The sequence below is a fragment of the Buteo buteo genome, chromosome 29 (genome assembly GCF_964188355.1).
Source record: "Buteo buteo chromosome 29, bButBut1.hap1.1, whole genome shotgun sequence".
NCBI classification, from domain to species: Eukaryota; Metazoa; Chordata; class Aves; order Accipitriformes; family Accipitridae; genus Buteo; species Buteo buteo.
This window is the reverse complement of record NC_134199.1, coordinates 1,812,025-1,832,058: the sequence shown is the minus strand read 5'-3', so window position 1 is coordinate 1,832,058 and position 20,034 is coordinate 1,812,025. Positions and strand designations below refer to the sequence as shown.

General features: G+C 51.2%; 1 protein-coding gene across 4 annotated transcripts in view; it reads left to right on the top strand.

Annotated features, from left to right (window-relative positions):
- Positions 1-3,932: 3,932 nt before the first annotated feature.
- Positions 3,933-20,034, top strand: part of LOC142045654 (ankyrin repeat and fibronectin type-III domain-containing protein 1-like) — a 256,556-nt gene continuing 240,454 nt past the window's right edge. For 2 of the 4 annotated variants that reach the window (XM_075059382.1, XM_075059378.1), the window contains exons 1-3: positions 3,933-4,067; positions 9,014-9,154; positions 10,236-10,358. The gene's annotated coding sequence lies outside the window, so the exon portion shown is untranslated. The remainder of the gene's footprint in view (positions 4,068-9,013; positions 9,155-10,235; positions 10,359-20,034) is intronic. The other 2 variants (XM_075059379.1, XM_075059380.1) reach the window with 2 other exon arrangements.

The window sequence follows — 20,034 nt, the reverse complement described above, 5'->3', positions numbered from 1 at the left end:
GTTAGGTGAAGCCTGACCCTATATTGAGTCCTGATTTCAGCTTTTCATGGTATCATATGTTAGTCTGAAGAGTTAAGCAGGAGGTCTTGAGGTGAAGTGGGAGTCCAGAAAGGGGGGGATTAAGGATCTGGGTGTTGGGTGGGGTGTCATAAGTGAACCCGAGGGGGCAAGTAGTTTGAACATAACCTGAGTGTCTGTGGCCTGGCAAGAAATTCAGAGTATCAGGACCAAAGAACTGCCTGGACTTTGTTGTATTAAGACTTTCAGGGGATTCAGCAGCTCTCCTTCCTCTCATTCCTCCTTCCTCTGAGGCAGGAATCTCCCAAACCATTATCAGGACTGCCCTTTTTCTTAGAGCAGACTCTCCACCTTGCTGCTGTTGACATCAGACCACTTCATCCCCACCAGCCATGTGCCAGACCTCTCTGGGAGCAGGGCCAAGGCTGGGCCACGTCTGCCAGCATGAGAACTTCAAATGCCCACTGCCCACAAAGGGACAGTCCCATAGCCCTGCAAGCCCTCCTGGGGCAGACCCATAGCCCTGCAAGCCCACATGCCAGGTTCGGTTAGGCAACAGGTTGCAGGCTGCTGGGAAATGAAGAAAAGTACTTCTCCTACTTGGGAAGGTGGGGCACTGTGTTGAGTTTATGCTGTAACTGTGCTGCAAATCATGAGATAGCTTAACGCTCTTGAGCTGTCAAACCTGGCATTCTTCATCAACCTGAATGTGATTTTTTAGAAACTATTGTTAATTACACTCTCCAACTAGAAAGCACAGGTCTTTGATGGTGAGTACCATCCATTGCTGCATCTTGTGTCAGCTCATTAGGAGTTACCTTCATTACAAACTGTGCTTGTCAGCTGTGGCTTAAGTCCTGGACCTGGAAGCCTGCATAGTAAGAGGAGTAAGATAAAGGTTTTGTTGCTACGTCTCAAACCATAGACAGTCAGTTTACATAGAGGAGGCCTTGTAGTGAAGGTGCAGTCATTGATGAGCAAAAGAAAAGGCCCAGCAGCTGTCCCAGAAGTGAAGTTGGTGTGTCAAATGGGATGTTTTTTTTGCCATTGTCTCATCTGCAACCCCAGGCAGAGATTTATGGTACCCGTGTTTAAAGCATGATAAACAGGAGCGCACATGAACTGAGTTTCTTGGAGCTGTACTGCCAGGGCAGGATTTGGCCTCATGGGTGCAAAGTGTTAGTGTTGAAGTTATTTTTTTTAGCCTTGTTCACACACTGTCTGGTGATTTAAAGCATAGCTGGTGTCTTGACCCTGAAAAAGCAACCACACTCAGGAAGACTGTTGACCATGAGGCTGCCCTGCCATCACAGGATGATTGCTCTTCATAAGCATATAGAGAACTGGAAAGTGAGAGACTTTAAGCATTAATTATAGCTCATTTTTCTGGTGGCCCACTGTTCCACAGCTGATTTAGAGCTGCCTGAAGAGAGGTTAAGAGCCCCTTTGTCCAATTGCGTGGAGAAGCGATCTAAAATAGGAATAGTGCGATGGGGGAGAAGGATGCTTATGACACTGTGACATGCCTTTGCAGTGGCCTTTACTCCCCGCTAAGGCAGGGTGGCCAATGGCAACAATTGATGCAACAAAGTCATCACTGCTAGAAATCAATTAAGCAAAAAAGCCCTCTGGCATTCTCCAGTTTCCTTCTACTTGTCCTGAGACCTTTGCATCTCTTGGCTTTCAGGACATCCTGTCTTTGGACCCCCAGGCTGGGCAGCCATGCCCTGCTACTGTTCCCTTTGTGGCCTCCTCCTCACAGCAATCCTTCAGCTGCAGAAAAGCCTGGGGAAGGCTGCTGCCAGAGTAAGTGCAGAGAGGAACAGCATGTGCAGCTTACTCCGCTCTAAGTGGGCAGCAGCTTGGCTAAAGAAGTGCTGCGAAATGCAACCAATGTAAAGTATTTCAGTCCCCCTTCTCTTTACGCGCCATAACTATTAACTGTGCAAGTGCCGTGTGGGTCAGAACATGCGCTCCATGCTGCTTTTGCAGGCTCAGGCTCAGCCTCTCACAGAACAGCTGCTCAGCCTGAGCCCTCATGAGGAGCCACTTCTACCCCACAAGCCCTCTCTTGGCTCTGATGCTTTGCGTCAAGGGGGCTCTTGATTGAGAAGGGAAAGTGTTTTTCCTTCCTTATTCAGAGCATGCCTCGAGCATTTTGGCTTCGGAGCCCAGCTCATACCACAGTTCCTCTGCCAGATGTGGGCCTATCATGAGTTTTTTTCTGTTTAATCATACAAAGAAAAATGCATTTGCCTTTCTCAGCAGACATTTACACTGCAGTATCTCCTTCTTAGTCCTAGAGTATATTTTTCCCCCTACTGAATTATATGGTTTACTTTGTGTGCTGTGTTTTGCCAAATGAGAAGCGTGAGGATGATGCTGTTTTGGAGTCGGACTGATGAGGCCCTGCTATTCACAGTCCAAAGGTTAATGCTAATGCAGGATTTCATGGGAAGTTTATCTCCAAGTGCTTCTGGGCAGCTCGGCTGGTAAATCACAGAAGTCTTAATCTTCAAATCAGCAGGCAAAGCCTGATGTTAGGGGCATTGCTAATGAAAGGTAGTCACAAAAACCTCTCAGGCTGGCAGCAGAGACTGCTTATACAAGTCGTCACTGTTTGAGCATTCTTAGAATTTTTTAAACTTTAATTAAATACTCTGTGGCCCTGCAGCATGGCAGGTGGATGTGCAGGGATGTGCAGCCCCTCAGCACACAGGGGTGCACAAAAGCACTCACCCCAAACCCACCAGAGCTCTCTGTCCCTCGTCCTCCCCTGTGCCTTGGTGCACGCAGGTGCCCACCCACAACGTGGCAGGTTGCAGGTGGGTTGCGTCTGTGGGTGACTGCAGGCAGCTGGCAGAGGTGTGCAGCTGGAAAGCATTACCAGCTCCAGCTGCATCACCAGTGGAAAGAAGGTCAAGTGAGGAGGGGAGAGGAGAAATGATTAGCAGGGCCTGTGGGAACACAGGGAAGAGCAACAGCCCTCGAAGAGGAGTTTGTAGTGATGGAAAAGCACCGTGGCTCTTTGATTCTCTGGCTTCTCTTAGGGTAGCAGGATTCCCCAAGCCACCAACACTGCGAGGCTGGCACACTGCTTTGATGCACATGAGACCTCACATCTGAGTTTGTGAAGTGGTGCGTGTCCTGCCTGCAGTCTATAGCATCCTGCCTCTGTGTGTTTATCAGGGTAGTGTTTTTGCACGATTTAAAAGGAACGTCTAGCTTAGGACAGCGTTTCACTTTTTCCAGCCGCCCTGCTCTAGCAGATGTCTCCTGACTTTGAGGTTATAAGCGTAAGCACTTAAGAACTAAAAAATGCAACAGGAAGGTTTTCACCAGGCAGCCTTCCCCGTGCGTGGGGAGCAGGCAGCGCGGGTGGCGTGCTACTTACCCCGCCTGTGCTCCCACCTGCCTGCCGGGCCGCGGAGCGCTCGGCACGGCGCGGAAGGTAGATGGCTGCGGTGCAAGCTGCCGGTGCTTGAAGTACTCCACTGTGCATTTGCAGGCAGGCCCGGCTTGCTTTGCTGCTCTGTGCACGTTCGCAGCGCTTTAAGGCGCAATTTCAAACCGGTTTTGTTGAACTGAGAAAGTGCATCGCAACGGAGCAGCGAGTTCCTGACTCGGCTGAGCCACGGTAAGCGCCGCTGGACGCCCCCGCCGGGCAGGAGCCCTCCGGCCGGGTTCGGGGGGCTTTGCCGGGAGCACGCACCGGCTCACCGCAGCCCCGGGGCGGCGAGGCTGGACGCCCGCAGCCCCGCCGCGCTCCCGGGCCGGGCGGCTCCGTCCCGTCCCGTTCCCCCCGGGCCCTCCCGGCGGCCGAGCATCCCGGGGCGGGGCGGGTTGGGCTGTCCGGCGGGCGGGGGTGGCTCCCGGTGCCGCCCCTCCGCCCCCGCCGCCCGCTTCCTCCGCGGCCTCCCCCGGGCCACGGCCGGAGCTCGCTGTCCTCGGACGCCGGTGGTAGCGGGGCCGCGCCGGGGCTCCCCGGCTGCATCCCTGGCGTGCGGGTCGGCTGCGCCGCGGGAAGGGCCCGAGGGACGGCGGAGCAAGTGAGCGGGCTGTGGTGGGGAGCTCTCCCCCCTTCTCCCCCCTTCTCCCCCCTTCTCCCCCCTTCTCCCCCCTTCTCCCCCCTTCTCCCCCCTTCTCCCCCCTTCTCCCCCCTTCTCCCCCCTTCTCCCCCCTTCTCCCCCCTTCTCCCCCCTTCTCCCCCCTTCTCCCCCCTTCTCCCCCCTTCTCCCCCCTTCTCCCCCCTTCTCCCCCCTTCTCCCCCCTTCTCCCCCCTTCTCCCCCCTTCTCCCCCCTTCTCCCCCCTTCTCCCCCCTTCTCCCCCCTTCTCCCCCCTTCCCACAGGGGTGTCCTCCACCTCGCCGTGGCTGTTGGGAGCACAGGGCTGTGCTGCAGGAGCCCGGGAGTTGCAAAACATCTCCTGGCTTTGCAGCACGCTTTTTTTTTTTTCCCTTCCCTTTTTTCCCCTTACACTTGGAGTAGCTAATTGGATAGGAAAATACTAACTGCAGGGGTGGGATTACTTCATGCTCTTGCAATGCTGTTTTGCTGTTCGATTTCAGTCCTTTCGCGTGAAAAGAGCTTGCCGGGTGGTGCTGCCCCGGCCGCCCTGGGAGCGCGGTGAGGGGCGGGTGCAGGCGCTGCTGTGCCGCCAGCGCCTTTTTTTTCTTAGCAGGTCTTCACTTTTAAGGGAGATTTCGTTGTCTTTGTGACTGCGTTGCTTTCAGACGAGATTTGGTCTTTTGAACGGTGCGTTTACCGGGTTCTGCAGTAATCCCGGTGCATTGCTGTGTGACCTGAGGCTTCCTCATCTGGCAGGTTAATTCCATTACTAGGGCTTTTTTTCCTTTGTTTTGAGGAGATTTCCATAGAAAATGTGAGATCCAGTGAGGCGACATTGCTAGCAGCAGGCTGTTTTCTTCCCAGCCTCCTGGCTCTTGCAGCCACGGGTCATCCTGGTGTGGAGCAGCTCTGAGCTCTGCTTCATCCCCCTGGAGATTATTTTCCTCTCCTGTTGCTGAAAGTTGGATTTCCTCAGATTTGCCTGAGAATGGGGGGGACCTCGAAAGTTCTCATATAGGTGGCATTGAAATTCAGCCAGCCAAACCAGTGGAAATGGCTCTCCTAAGAGTACAGTGTGTCTAGATGTGCTCCTTGAAAAGCTTATTCTTGAATATGAGCAAGAAGTTAAGTATCTTTTTAAAGAAAAAAGAATGAGGAGGCAAGTCCTGATGTTGATTCCTTTAGGCCAGGAGTCAGCATGATGCTTAAATGTGGGGATGAGCAGCCTGGGGTTGGTCCTTGGGCTGGCTGGGTGCATGTTTGCCCCATTGAAAAGTTTGCAAGTAAAGGACCAGTTTGTCTGACTTAAGCTCAGCTTTCCTATTATGTGTTCCTCTTCAAAAGGGGATGCAAAGTGTGGTGCTTGGAAGCAGCTCGCTTATCCTCTTTATCTTTCCCCTACAGGTACTTTTTCTTGCTCTCAACTGACAATTACAGCAGTAAAATAGGGAGGGAGCTATTTGTCTTCCTTCTTTATTGTAAATATTTTACCTGTCAAACAGTAACCTTGAAAATAATTAAAACCAAGGAAAGTTGCTTTGTAGGACTTAAACCTGGGCTTCCCCTGATGGTATCATCCTCTGGGGTGCAGCTGTTTTGCTTTACTTGCCTGAATTAATTTTATTGTGGTACTGAGAACTCCCATGTGGTCCCTGGAAGTTGTCCTGCATTTTGAGAACTTGCTGAGTAGCTGCTTTTCTTCCCGAAAAGGTAGTGCTGTTAGGTGGGAAACTTCCTATCCTAGCATGTCCCTGGGGACCTGAAAGCAGACCTTTGCAGCTTCACCCTACTGAAGGAGGTCTTGGTTAATATATTTCTTTTTTAAAGTTAGTTGTCTCATCTAAAGTTTCAAAAACTTGGTATTTCTCGTAATAGTTGCATGAATTAGCTTATGTTCTTCCTTCTCCTCTTCTGCTAAGCAAAAATCCACATCTATTTTGATGCTAACAGCAATCATTCAAAGGTTTCCCAGACCTGGGGCACCTACAGTCCATTTTTGTTTGCACACTGGAGCTGTGTCAGTCTCAGGTGGTCTTCTCCAGTGCAGGGAGAGGGGGCTGGAGGTGTTAGGAAGCCAAATGCTTTTGGTGGAGTTGCTCCATGCTGCAGAAGAGCCAAAACCTCTGCAGGGAAAGTGATGTAATCTTGGTGTCTCTTCCTGGAGAACAGCTTCTTTTGGGATGAGGCATCTGTTGACCTGTGCAGTGCAAGGAGCTATCATGACTTTCTCAAAGTGACATCTGCTGTGATATTAGTGGGGAGCAAGTTGCACTTTTGATGCCTTTCTGGGTGAGAACTCGGTGACAATGTATTGTGTGTTCCCACAAGATAATTAAAACAGTGGCCAGAAAGGGATGAGATGTTATCCTCAGCGTGGCAGTCATTATGGCAATGGGTCTTTTAATTATCAGCCCTTTACCTCCAGTGAATTATAACTTGAGAGCAAACACTGTTCTTGTTAGCTTTAAGGATTTAATTTTTTTAAGAGGCCAAATGATTGTCATTTGCGCAGAGCTCAGCCACAGTAATTCTCGTTTACTGCCCTCCAAATTGCAGCATCATTAGCATTGGGAATTGCAGGGGAGCAGTGCAGGGCTGGGGCAGAGGACTGTGCGTCTGGAGCCAGCAGCAGCGTGGCTGGGGAAACCCAGGCAGCGCTTGGAAGTATAACTGCAGGGGATGTCACTTGTGGCAGGGAGCTGAGCCAAAGTGTAACCGAGAGCTCTGTCCTTCCTGGAGCTGGTGAGGGCATGGGGACGCCCTTTGGTGCACCACTGGCAGTGCCTGGCTGCCTTCTGGCTGCCGCAGCACTGGAGGCATGGCCACAGCCACCACTCATGGGGGCTTGTGTCTCTCCCAAAAGGAGAAATGTGTGTTGGCTGCTTCACCAGCCCCGGGCTGAGCTTGATGTCTGCAGCAGCGAGGGCCAGAGCTGTGCTCAGCTTGGGGTGGAGTTTCTCCTTACAGCCCGCATCCTCTCCAGGCTGTTCTTGCCCTTCCCTTCTGACTTGCTTCAAGTCTTTCCCTGCTTTAATGTTGAGATGTTAAATGGAGTCTTTGTGGTCAGCTGTGGCAGGTGAGTGATGCTGTATCCTACTGAGGCTGTGTAAAATGCCACAGTCTGTTTGCTGGGGGCTGCCGGACCTAAAGCAGGAAGGGACGAGTGGCAGCCCCTGCAGCTCCTGGCCCCGGGCAGCCTCATGACCCTGCTTCTTTCCTGTATCCCTGTGCCTGTCTGCTCAGCAAATGCTGCTGGAGCCTCCCACTATTTTATGTGGTTGTCTCAAAACTGCACAGTTATCTGTGTCTCATTGGGTCAGAATGAGAGCACATGGGCCAAATCATGCCCTCCCACTGAGAGCCAGGGCACTGTGTGGTTTTTTTGGGATGCAGAAAGGTATGAAGAAAGGCCATGTAGCTGGAGGATGGGCACAGAGCTGGGGGACGGCAGTGCCATTGCAGTGGCACTGAATCATCTCAGGCAGAGTTATGGGGTGGGCTGGATGCTGTTGCTTGAGTGGAACCGGTTACTGTGGTCTCTGCTCCCCTTCAGCTGCTGGGCAGGGTGGGAGAGGGACCTCTGTGGCTGGGGCCATCTGAGTCCCTTGCTGCTTCTCTCCCTCCCTGAAGAAAGGGTTAGTAGTGCATCTGGGTGCTCTGATGCCATTCAAGCCATATGTTGTCCCTGAGGGCAGGGGACAGGATGTGGCCGGCTGAGATCACCCCACGGATGACCTTGCTCTGGGATGGTGCCTGTAGGAAAGGCAGTGCAAGAGCACAGGGCCCCCTTTCTGGGGAGTGAGGGTCTGCTCTGCCAAGACCCCCTGCACAGGCAGGGGGGACTGTACCACCAATGGTCTTGTGCTTGGATCCCCTTTGGAGTGATGGATGATGTTTGGAGGTACCAGATGTGTGTGCAGCCCGATTGGGCTGCAGTGATGATGCTGAGATTTGCCTGCTGATGCTTGCAGCCCTGGGTGAGCGGGTCTGGCACAGCTTGCTCTAGGTGGAGTGTTTGCTCTAGAGAGCTCAGGCTTTGAAAAGCTTTAATAGGAAGTTACTTTTTGTGATAAATTGATGGCTTCATTTTTCTGACCTTTGAAAGCTTTTCATGCATTAGCTACATGTAGGAAATGTAATTTTCCATGCTGAGAAACGGTGAGTTCTAGCTCTGAAGAGAATGACTGATGTGATCTTTTTTTGGATGTCTGGCAGAGCTCATTTAGTGTGAAACAAGGCTTGGGTCCTGGGCTGAGATCCTCTGCTTCAGAAAGTCTGTGTCTGCATGACAGTGGAATTGAAAAGGGGAACTGGGAGAATTCAGTAGAATTGTTTTATTTTGATGGCTGTGATGAAGCTCATGGAGAGACACCAAGGCACAAGGGCTTCCAGACTTACAGAAGGATTTCAGTAACTGAAAAGTAGCTTGAGGGGAAAAATGAAATGCTGAAATGATGAAGGCTGAAGACTGCTTGGTCCTGAGCCCCTTGGTCCCTGGGGCTCCTCTGATGCCATTCCCACTGGCAGTGGTGATGGGCCATTGGGGTCTGGTCCTGCTGTGCTGAACAGTGTGCTGGCAGATGCAGTGTTGCTCTGTGTGCATTGATGTAGCTGTCACTGAGCTGTCATCTCTTCCCTTACTGTTCCTTTAGCTTCCCGGGGGTGTAGTGTCTCTGCTGTCCCTCTTCTGGGTGCTTTGGGGTTAGCATTCATAAGCCCTCTCCCAAATGAGGGGCAGCAACTTGCCTGTCCTCCTAAAGACTTGCCCCTGTTCCCCTTGCAGCTGCTGTGGGTTACAGAGCACCTGGATGAACACCCTGTGCATGGCTGCAAGTCACTGTGGTGCCAGTACGCAGCCTGGTTTTGGGTATGTGTGAGGTAATCTACACAGTATAAAACCCAGTTCTTGCTCTGTTTTTATTTACAGGAGGTATCTGGGGACAACATCACCTCAAGGCGCTTAGTGCTCGTGTTGTGCAGCAGTCAGCTGTGGCAGAGGATGACTCTGCCTCTCGGAGCATCCACAGTAATGCCAGGAAAGCTGCCCATGCACATGAGTCTGCAAGTGGTAAGAGTTGGGCAGGGCAGCTGCCTGTCTTGCATGTAGTGTTTTGTAGAGTGGTAAGGATACATACGTACACATACGGACAAGAGACCCCAGAAGTCCCTCAGATGTTAGTTCTGCTTCTTTCACTTGGAAGTTCCCCCCTGCCGTATATTGGTGCATTATTAAAATGGGAAGAGTGCAGTTGCCCTCTGGCTGTGCTGGAGCTTCTTAGATTGGACCTCTTCTTTTCTCTGCTATTTTGCTACAAAACCATCCCTTTCTAACAGTAAAGTACAGAGGGGAAACTGGAGTAATATCTTTCTTAAATGCATTTTTGGGTCATAAGCTGAGTATATCACTACTGCTTATTAACCTGTGTATCAGACTTGGTTGGGGACTGTAGGGCATGTGCACAGAAAAAATCCCCATAATTTCACAGCAGATGCAGGCATTCACTCTGGCCTACCAGATGCAATCCTGCAATGCCATGCGTATTTGCAGGTGGTCAGTGATCTGCTGGAGTGACTGAGCTCCAGACATGCCTGTAGTCTGTGGGGACCACAAATGGTCATCTCCTTTTGTGCAGGTTTTTCATCACCCGTGAGATGGGGAGAACTGTTTTTCCTAGCCTCCCCAAGAGCAGAGCTATAAGACCTTTTTAATTAGTGATTAGCAAGTGCTGGGAGGCTTTTGGCTGCAGCGCAGGGGGAAAGATGGGGGGAGTGGGGGTCTCTGTGTTACATGGCAGCAGTATCTTGAGGTCTTTCTGTCCCTGCTGTTGCAAGCACAAAGGAAAACCTCAGCTTAGCCTTGAAGCGGGAGCTGTGTTGTGACTGTGCCATAGGTGGTGGTACGCATCCCTGTGAGCAGATGACTTGGTGATGCTGGGTGGGTTAAATCGGGCACTGACTGCAGGTGATGCTGAGTGAGGAGTGTTTAAACCCTCCCTGTGCCACAGCCTGCTTCCCAATCTGCCTGCTGGGATCCCAGCCCCTCTCCCTCCTGAGCAGCAGGATCCATGTCCCAGCACTTAGTGTCATTTAGGTGGTCTTCCCTTTGGTTTGTCCCTGAAGCCTGACAGACCCTACCTTCTCCTTCTCAGGCATGAGAAGAGACGCCTTTGCTGGGGCAGCTTGTTCCCCAGGCTCTGAAGCTGGTACGTGCCGAATGAACGCGGGTGTACCCCTGTTTGGGACTCCTGGCAGTGTCTGTGCATTACGCTGAGGTGAGATTATCATGTTAAGTGCACTAATTCTCCCAAAGGGCAAAGAGGAAAACAATCTGGGGAGGTGGCTCTTCATGGAAGTAATTAGGAAGGATCCTTGCCAATGTGCTGGTCCCTCGTGTAGGAGGTCAGGACTGACTTGAAGGCAGCTGGTAGCTCTATTTAGTGGCTGATCTCTATTAAGAGGGGAGATGTGAGAGTGCTTTAGAGAGCTGCTGGTCAGCTCAGCATCGTGTTTCTCAGGGTTAATAACTATGGTGTGGAATGTCACAGGACAGCAAAATCTCTAACTGCTGTGAGGCTTTACAGTGAGTCTGGATGTCCAAAATTGTTCTCTTCATTCAAAAAGAGATGGGATGTGGGTGTGTGATTAAGGAGGAAGAATCCTGCTGTGCAGGTCTGGCAGAGATCTGCCTTGACTGGGGTGTACCTGCTTGTCCCGGCGCCTGCTTTAAAGAGGCATGGGGGAAGGCTGCTCTGCACACCCGCACCTCAGGCTATTGTTTCTGGCTGGGCCGGGTGGTGTTTCTCCATGCTTGCTTACAGCATCGGATGCAGATTGCTTCCCAGGGAACAGTGCTCTGCATATGTGGACGTTGGCTTGGATTTCTTCCTATGCAAAAGGGGTTTACAGGAATGTACTGAGCTCCTTTATAAAACAGCTTGAGATCTAATGAAAGACATCACTGTGTAAGAGAAAAATATTGTTAGTGAGTTACTCACATCGTTAACGAGGTCAGATCATTGCCTTGTAACAAAATTAGTTTGTTTTGCTCTAATCAGTTTTAGTAGCTAGAGTGCTCAATAATTACTCATGTCCTTATGAAAGAGATGGGACAGCAGGATTATAGCTGCTGGCAGACTTCTCCGACTCTGAAATGAATTGTGCAGATTATTTGGGGAAGGCATCTTTCCAGATGCACAGTGCCCCTGGAGTGGTGCTGGCAGAACCTGGCTTCAGCCAGGAAAGATCATGGTCTGTAGCATGGCTCCTCTGTAAAGAGCTGTCTGTAGGGGTGTTCAGAGAAGCATTAGCAGCACGAACATCTTTGGACTCTGCTGCTGTCTTCATTTTTTACGATCCCATTTGACATGCAGCATGCTCAAGGTGTCTCTCCAAACTCCTCCTTTCTTTAGTCTGTGTAAATTGCCAAGACCCCAGGGGCTGTCAAATACATCTGCTCTCTAAAACAGAAAATATCCTCCTAGGTATTTGCACCTCTAGTATCTTTTCTTTGTTTTATTTTTTCTGATGTCAGTGGCATGTTCTTGAAAAGGCAACCTGTCGTGGCCAGGATGGATGGGCAAGGCTGGATGCAGCTTGAGAGGACAGGGTACTGAGAGCCACTGCTGTGGTGGTGACTTGGCTCAGGAAAAATTGTTGTCGGTGGGCCATGCTTTTCCTTACAGGTGTGATGGTTGTGCACATGCCTTCTGCATAACCAGCTGCTGCACAGCAAGAGAAGAGCTGTGATGATGGGCAGCAGCAGGCACCTTCTCCTGTGCCTCGCTTGGGAACACAGGGTGGGCTGTGAGACTGCAGGACCTACTGTGCCCTTGGTCTCTCTCAGTAGACCCGTACCTGTAAACTGAGTCAGTGTGTAGATTCTGATCAAAAGTCAGGCTGAACTTGACCATCCCACAGGTGCTGGAGGTGAGTGGTAGTTCTCCAGTGTCTGCCTGGCAGCTGGGAGTGTGGTGGAGGGATAGCAGAGCTGCAGCACCATGGAGTCAGTGCGGGGAATGGCTCTTGCCAGCACTGTGGCCTCCATTTTGTTGTGCTCGTCCCTCTCCTTGATGGGTGCTTGCATCTGGGTCGGGCTCTTTGAGTGCACACAGTTCGGCAGCTTATATTGAAGTTGTCCCTTTCTGTGAGAGACTTTCTGCAAAAGGACAACTTCATGCTGGAGCCCTCAGCTTTCCCTCCCCTTAATTCACTCGCTGACTTCAGCTAAAATATTGTTAATACTTGCTATACTTTCCATTTCCTTCCCAGTATTTCCTTCTGGCTCTGTTCAGATGTATTTTTTTCCCCTGAAATTGAGGGAATTGTTGTTGGGTAGTGTCTCTCTCTTGAAGGGGTGCCGGGTGTCTTGGAAGTGAGGTGGTTTGTGAGCTGTGATCCCTGCACCTTAGGGATTGCCTGTCTAACTGGCCATAAACAGTGAAGTATCATTTGTCTGGAGTACACAGGGGGTTTGCTGGGTCTACTGCTCCATCAGTGCTCCCCCACGACCTGCATGGGGTGTTGGAGGTGATGATCTAATGGACTCTTCCCTAAATAAGAACTAGTGGGGGTAAATACTTGAATACAAATTTGTGTAGTTGATGCCATGTTTGTAGGTTGCAAATCCAGCTTCAGAGATTTGACTGCTGCATGGACCTACACCTCTGCAGCTGCTTCTCTGTTGTGAAAGCTCCTGACAAACAGACTGAGGCTGTGATTGCTGAGCTGCCATCTGTAGTAGCCCTCCTGCTCCTTCCCATACCTCTGCTCTGATTCTGCTCCTGTGGTGAATCAATTCAAGAAGCTGAACAGACAAAAAGCTGCGTACTGGTGTTGTAAGGTGGCATTTTTGGTGATCTAGTCCCTGGGCTCAGAAGTACTGGTGTGGGTGCAGGGAAGGGGCAGCTGCAGGGCTTGCTGTTTCTCCTTCATGAACTTTGTGAGATTCCTGTTGGCCCATTTCTCCAGCCTGTCAAGATTCTTCTGAATGGCAGCATAACCCCCTGGGACACGCTCAGTGACTTGATATTCCTCCTGGGTCCCCTGCCCTTGCTCCCACACTTTGTGTACTTCCTTTTAATGTCTGAGTTCAGTCAGGAGCTCCTTGCTCATCTGTGCAGGCCCCCTGCCACTACTGTTTTGTTTCCAGGAAGTGGAGATGGATCGTTCTTGAGCTTGGAGGACATGATCCATGACAATCATCTGGGTATCCTGCACTGCTCTTCTCCCCAGGACTCTGTCCCATGGGATTCCTTCAAGCAGATCCCTGAACAGGCCAGTGCCTGCTCTCCTGGGGTCCAGGGCTGTGGTCTGCAGGCTAGTTCACCCCTTGAGATTGATCCTGAACTCCACCATTGCATGGCCACTGCAGGCAAGGCTGCTCATGTCCTTCACGTCCCTGACCAGTTCTTCCTTGTTTGTAAGTACTAGGCCCAGCAGAGTGTCTCCTGTCATTGACCCCTTGCTCTCCTGTGTCAGGAAGCTGTCTTCAGTGCTCTCCAGAAATTATGTGGCTTGTTTGGGCCCTGCTGTGGTGTTCCTCCAGCAGATATTGGGGTTGTTCATGTCCCCTGTGAGGACTGGGATCTGCAAATCCGAGGCTTTTTCCAGTTGTCTGAAGGTCTCAACTACTTTGTCCTGATCAGATGGTCTGTTGCAGACAGCCATCACAATGTCACCTGTGTTGATCTGTCCCCCACCCCTGAGCCTAAGCTCTCAGTTGGCTCATTGGCCGTCCTAAGGCACGGCCCCCTGCACTCCAAGCAACTCTTTCTCCTCACTGTCTCACAGAGCCTGTGTCTATCCATCACAGCACTTGGTCATCTCAGCTGTCCCACCATGTCCTGTGGTCCTGGTGAGCCCGTAGCCTCAGCCATGCCCTGGATCTGCCTCCAGGCAGTAGAGGGAAGCCATGTCCTCCTGCAGCATCCTGGACCGTGGGGGCTCGAGCCCTGCTCCGACTGTACCATGGGCCTCTCCTTTAATCGGTTTTGAATTTCCCACGTTTTAATTCCATTGAATGCCCTTAATTCCTGTGTCACAGAACAAGGAGAGCTCTGTACAGAAAAGCTCTATTAGGGACGTGTATTTTGGCAATTCTAAAAATACACCTCACTTGCTGAGGCTTGTGTGGGGTAACCATAGCAACGTGGCTCCAGGAGCAGGTTTAAAAACAATTGCACCGATTAAGGGAAAAATAGAGCTGTTGAAGCTTATAAAACCTAAAAATTAAAAAAAAAAAAAAAAAAAAGCAACAAACACTGTGCATGATGCTGTGATCTGTGGGACATCTTATATTGGGTTGACTGAAACTGTCCCCCTTCCATTCTTAAGGAGCATCCCAAGTGCACATCGATAACCTCGCTGTTCCTGCAGAGATCCGCTCTCGGCATGCTCAGCCCTGCCTGTCGGTCCGCACGATGCAGCCGCCCTGTGCCCCTGTGTGTATGGCTCCTAAACCAACAGCAGCAAAGCAATATTAAGCAATGGGTAGATGTGGGAATGTATCTTCTTGAGAGTGAAATGTGCTGGCTCTAAGAGAGCAGCCTGGCTGAAACTTGGGGAGTGTTTTGAGGATAAAAGCATGGTCTGAAGAACAATTTTAGCCTGCAGTGCTGGCCTGTGCAAGAGGGCAGGTGTATGTTAAAATTCATGCGCTGAGCCAAAGTGCCTCAAAGTCAATGGTGATGCTTTCATTGACGGATTAGCTCTGGGATGGGAAAGCAGGCCTGATAAAAGCTACCAGATGAGCCTGAAAGTGAAGGGCTGATTTTGTTCAAAATATATTTGCTTTAATTGTCCTTGCTGAGCCCTGGCCAGGGTCAGTGGAAGCTGCAGGAATGTGCTACCAGTCTGCTTGCTTGGGGTGGCACTGGGGAGTGTATCTCTGCCTAGAAACTTCTGCTGGAGCAGACCAGGCAATCTGGTCCTTCAAAAACCTTGAAATAAGGTTATTTCAAGCACCTTTTTGCTATGCCTCACAGAAAAATATAATGGAAGGATTCAGAGTATCTCTTTCCAAAATATTCCAGGTTTTTTGCAGATGTCACAGGTGTTTTCCCTTCCTGGCTGTCTGTGCTTTGCTATCCTGGTGTGCTGATGCTGTCCCATGCTTGTTGGGTGCTGTGGTCAGGGCGGCTTGGGTGCAAATGTGCCTTTGCCTGATGCTCTGGGAAGTTTCTGATCCTGGAGCAGAGAGTGGTGGTGATGCTGCTGCCGCCCATCCCTGGGCTTGAGCCTGGGCTGGTGATGGCTCCTGCCCTGCCTGTTCTTGCCAGGACTGCTCAGCTCTGGTCTTGATCAGTCCCACTGATCCTGAAGAGCCCCTGGAAGCTTCTTGCTGTGTGTGTAAGCACTAGAAAGGAGGACTCCAGGGAGGGGTACCAGTCACTTACTGGTTTTACTTGTCCCAAAACGCATGGACATCGCTGTGGAGTCAGTATTGGTGGAGGAGAGGTTGAGATTAAAACTGCGGTGGATGCAAACCAGAGGTCTGCGGAGAGGAAGGAAGTGGGGGCTGTGCAGCTGTGCTTGGAGGATGCTGCGCCCGCTGGAAAGCAGCAGTGGGGTCTCCCAAGACAATTTAGGTGAAGGAAGCTGCGATGAAGTCACCAGTTTACTTAGCTTGATGGTGGCAGGAGGTGTTCCAACCCCGCCAGCACTGTTAATGACGAGAAGTTTAGATTAAAGGTAGTAAGAAAGTGAACGGGCATGTCTATCTTCTGTGTGCAGGGCACCAGCCCTGGGCTGGCAGCCCATTGCATGGCAGCTGAGCTGTCCTGCACACGAGGCTGTCAGTGTTTAACACAGCTGTCACCAGAGAGGGATGTCTCTGAGAGCTGGCCCTTACCCTCCACTGTGTGTGAGTGAACCCTCAGCTGTGAATGCAGGCTGAGCTGATGGCTTGGGCATGGTTTCAGGCAGGTGCAGTGGGGCTGGCATTAGTCCCTGGGAAAGGCAGGACTGGGTGCCCCTGTGGCTCCCGGGGATGATTGCTTTGCTGGACCGGGGGGTTTCAGGGGGTGGCATTGGCTCAGGACAGTGGAAGTGCAGCCCCCTGTGACCCTGTGGCAAAGCCTTCCACTTGCAGAGAAGCCCTGAAAGGCACGGGGATTGGAGTCTTTAAACTTGTTTAGGCAAATTTAAAAAATTTTAGGGTGGTAGTCTTTAACTTGCTTTGAATTATGGTTTGCATCAATTTGGGTTAATTGAGCTGGAGGCCTCCCTGCAGCATTTTTTTTTTTTTTTTTTTTTTTGCATAGGTTAAAACAAAAGTGTGCATGAAACTGTTTTGGATGCTGGGCCAGGCTGGGGAAGAGGCAGAGCTGAAGGCAGGACGTGGGGGAAGGCTCGAGCACACCTGGTGGCAAAGCTGGCGGCGCATGAAGGCACCAGGAGCCTTCCCAGGCTCTGACTCAGGTCCTCAGCTCCCACCTGGGGCTGGTTTGGTGGGGGAGGACTTGGCAGTGAAGCTTGTGTGGTGGGGATTTAACAGGGACCAGGCAGCAGTGTGCTCTGGTAGCATCGAGCTGCTGAAAGGGTGAATGGCTGGTCTGGAAGGATGTGTGTGTAAATAGCTGAAGAGTCATGCTGCGACCGGACCTGGCCACCTTCAGAGCTGTGGGAGCTCCAGCGGATGCAGGTTTGGCTCGAAGCCTCATCGGGTGGGAGGGAGGAGGGCAGCGAGGTTTCACTCCACTCAGCAGACTGCTTGGGAAGGGCTGTCCCAAGGCTGGTCCTTCCATGTTGCCTCCTCTCTAGCTGTCACATCTTGCACATTGGCACAACTCCGGCACTGTTCAGCACTGGTTTTCCTGCATTACTTTGCAGTCAAACTGGGGTGCAATGTGTGTCTGATCAATTACCTCTCTTTGACCCTTCCTCCGGTGGCTCTGGCATTTGTTTGGTGTCCATGTGCATCTCCATTCCCCTTAACAGGAACGCTGCAGAAGTGAAATTGTACGCTTTCTTCTTTCTATTGCCACCGCTTCCTTGGTGGCTGCGGTCCCCTGCGAAACGCCTCTGCTCTTCCAGCTGAGACTGCGAGAGGGGCTGCAGGGGGATGATGTGTGTAGGGAAAGGGGAAGAGGCAGCATAAAGAGCTACTGTTCCCTCCCTGTGAGGTATAATGTCAAGAGGATTTCTTAGAAAGTGTGCTTGCCCTATTCCTGCAAAATTAAAATTAGTTCTAATTAATTGGAGGTTAACCTTCACTGTGCATGCTGCAAATTAATGGAATGTGTGATTAACTTATCTTGCAGCACTAGAGGTTCTTGAAAATTACTTGGAAAGAAATGTAGCCTTGTATGTGGTTTGAATTTTTAATTTATGTTAATAGTTCAGGTTTGAATTAATTAATTGTAAATGACAGACCTTTGATCTTTTCTTTTTTTAACCACTCCTGCTTCTGCAGCCTAAGTATATCTTTTCAACTCTTCTCCCTTTGTAGTGAAATGAATTGGACAAAAATACATAATATGATCAAAAAGTGCTAAATACACCCTGAACCACAACTGTGGTAAAGCTTGTCTTGTGTCCGTGGTGCGGGTGTGCACTGTGGGACTGTCTCTGCCACTGGTGGTGCCCCCTCCAAGGGGAAGGCTGCGGCAGACTCCAGAGGTTTAGAGGAAGACGCTGTGTTATATCATCTTGGCCTGAGTTCTGGGGGTAAAACCCATCTTGTGGCTTTTTCCTTGTTTTTGGAGGTGGTGATTTGGGCTTGCAGTTGTGTGTTTTGAACATAGCTTCATCTTTTCTGCACAGTCATCTTTTGCTGTGTAACTTTCCCTGTTGCAGTACCCAGGTGAGCACAAGCAGGTCATGCTCCTGTTTGGTTTAGCAAGCCAGAGAGAACTCAAACTCCTTGGGGAAAATCCAGTGTGATCTTTGTAGGGAAATGCACATTTCCACTCGCAGCAAGCCCCTGCCACTTGTGTGCCAAAGTCAGGGGAGTGAGGGTCTGGTTTAGGACTGATTTGGGGTGCAGCATGCTGACTCACCCTTCTGCTGGGGATGGTGTTGGTCTAGCCATTTGAGCCATTCCAGCAATGTTTTAAAATTAAAATAGCAGACATCACCTCAGAAGTTTCCTAGTCCCTGCCAGAGTGTCGACCTTGTGAGGCTGGCTTCAGCTGAAACCAAATCTTCTGAGAAGTACCGTCCCGTCCCCCCGCCAGTTTCCTTTCCCTGTATGCTCCCAAGATGTGGGGACCCATGGGTGTCTCTGGATCCAGATCCAAGCCTGCTCTCCTGAGTCCGCGTCAGTGGTCCTGCTCCTGGCAGTCCCCTGCTCTGCCTCTGGTGGGAAGCTTTGGTCGCACTGTTCCCAGCTCCTTATCTTGCAGTGCAGGGACTGGCTGGGGCTTCACTGTGGTCACTGTCCACCTGACTGGTGTTTCTGGAGGAGCAGGAGCGAGGTCTGGCTTTTCTGTTCCTTGCTTGAGCCCTTCTATGTGCCTGCTCTGGTTTGCAGCTCCTCAAGGCTGGTCCCTGAATGCCACCTGTGGCATCTCCAGCTTGGGGAGGAAATTGCTTGTCCCAAAACTCAGTGTATCGGTGTCCCTGTGCTCAAGCTTTCGACTTTGAAGATGTGTCCTGTGCTGTTTTGCTTGCTGCTGCTGTTTACTTTGGCTTGAGGTTGCTCTGTTTTCTTCACGTGTCTGGCAGTTGGGTTGCCTGGGGTGGTGGGTTTCTATCTGGGAAGAACAAGTTTATTGGGGGGGAAGAGCAGGCCTTAAGGGTGAGCTCGTTATTTTCTCAAACTGAGTGAGTGGGATTTAGAGGAGGAAGTGGAAGGGTGGGCAGCAGTTCCTAGCGGCAGTCTTGCTCTTTATTTTTGTGGTCAGTTAATGTCTATGAATTGGCAGTCATAGCTGCTGCCCATGTGGCAGGGGAGAGCACAGGGGAGATCTTGCAGGAGCAGGGAAGAGGTGCTGAAAGGGGCTGCCGTGGCAGTCTCTTCTTCAGCAGAGTACCCTAGGTGGATTGGGTATGTTACTCGATCCTGGTGCAGGTGGGCAGTTTTGGGGGCCCCAGCATGTGCAGAACAGAGAGGCAGTTTGAAACTCTGTGATAGTCATGCTTTGGAGTGATGGCCATCTCCCAGTGTGGGCTACCCATGGGGTGGTGGCACGTGGCTCCTGGCCATGGCTCAACTGGCACTGTCCTCGCCTGCCTGTTTTGGGGCTGAGGTGGGTGGCTGTTGGTGCAGGAGGACAAGGTGGCTGGGCCTGGAGAAGGGACTCTGCTGTGCTGAGCCCTCTCTAGCAGGCTGGAGGGGCTTTCCTTCAGCCTTATGGGGTGGGGAAAGCTACACGACCTTTAGTGCAGATTTGTTTCTGCATTACTTGCCCTTTTAACACATAATTGAAAACAGGCTGTAGGGAAGAGGGAGCTAGAGCTCTGTAACTGAGCTACTGGGATTGGGCAGGAGCATTTCTTGGAGAAAAAGAGCATGTAGAGGGTGTAGATTTTGTTGTTGGTGATGGATTGTCTGTGTGTGTGGAGATAACAGACCTGGCTCTGGGTGTGCTGCTGTACAAACTTGACATGAGGGTCACAACCCATTGTGTCACCATTCAGTGCAAAGAGCTTGGGAACACCGCGTGATCTGGCATTTGGTGAGGCTGTGGAGGAGGCTCCAGAGGTGCTTGCTGCAAACCTCACCTCCTGAAAGTACTATCACTCACCTCCAGCGATTGCCTTGCCCGTGCTGGCTTGGTCCTCTGGGGTGGCTTCTGCTGGGCTGCAGGGACAGTGGTCATTGACATGGACAAACTGGTGCATGTGATCTGAACATCTGTCCCTGGGGCTGGCAAGGGGACGGTGACCAAATGGACACAGGAGCCTGCTGTGGCACCAGCAGTCTGGGTCCCTGTGTGTCTGCTGACGCTGTATTGTTTCAGCGTGGCAATAATGCCTCACTGGTGTTTTAGCCGTAAGTCTCATGAA